We start from the raw sequence: 1,198 nt of genomic DNA on the forward strand, positions 1-1,198 counted from the left end.
TTTTTTTTTTAATCTATTCAGCCACTCTATGTCTTGTAATTAGGGCATTTATAATCCATTTACAATCAAGGTTATTACTGATATAGGAGGTCTTACTCCTGTCATTTTGTTGGTTGTTATCTGATTGTTTTGCGTATCCTTTATTTCTTTCTTTCTCTCAATGTTTATCCTTGCAGTTTGGTGGTTTTCTGTATTGATAAAATTTGACATTCCTTTCTATTTCTAATTTGTGAATCTATTCTACCAGTAGGTTTTATATTTTGGGGTGTTTTCATGATAGTTGATATCATTTTTTTTCTTCTAGATGTAGGACTCCCCTAAGAATTTCTTGTAATGTTGAACTAGTGGTGATAATTCTCTTGATTTTTGCTTGTCTGAGAAAGAGTTTATTTCTCCTTCATTTCTGAAGGATGGCTTTGTTGGATATAATCTTGGCTGGCAGTTTTTTTTCTTTCAGTACTTCGAATATATCATTCCATTCTTTCTGACCTGTAGGATTTCTGCTGAGAAGTCTGCTGTTACTCTAATGGGGATTCCCTTATAAGTGATTTGATGCTTTTCTAATTGTTTTTAGAATTCTCTTTTTGTCAAAAATTATTTGACAGTTTGACTACAATATGTCTTGGAGAAGACCTTTCAGGGTTGAATCTATTTTGGAACTTTTGAGCTTCCTGGATTTGAATATTTGCCCATAATCAAGACTAATAAAGTTTTTAGCTTTTATTTGATTAAATACATTTTCAATATCTTTGTTTTACTGGAGTGCTCACAATTCAAATATTTGTTCACTTAATATCATTCCATAAATCTCATAGGCTTGTCCATTCTTTTTTTCTTTTTTCGTCTTCCTGGATATTTCAAAACAGCAGTTTTCAAGATCAGACATTCTTTCTTCTGTATAATCTAGTCCATTGTTGAAACACTGAAATGTATTTTTTATTTTATTCAGTAAATTCTTTAATTCCTGTTTCTGTTTGATTTTTCAAATGATATATATCTAAAACAAATGTTAAATTTCTCATCTAGATTGTGAATTGTTTTTCTGATATTGTTGAATTGTTCATCTGTATTCTCCTGTATTTTAGTGAGTTTCATTAAGATTATTTCAATTCTTTTTCTGGCAAGTCAGCAATTTCTAATTCTTGGGATCATTTATTGGAACATTATTTTCTTTGGTGGTGTCATGTTACCTTGTTTT

This window comes from Galeopterus variegatus, unplaced genomic scaffold (assembly GCF_000696425.1).
Source record: "Galeopterus variegatus unplaced genomic scaffold, G_variegatus-3.0.2 Scaffold2045, whole genome shotgun sequence".
Classification (NCBI taxonomy): Eukaryota; Metazoa; Chordata; class Mammalia; order Dermoptera; family Cynocephalidae; genus Galeopterus; species Galeopterus variegatus.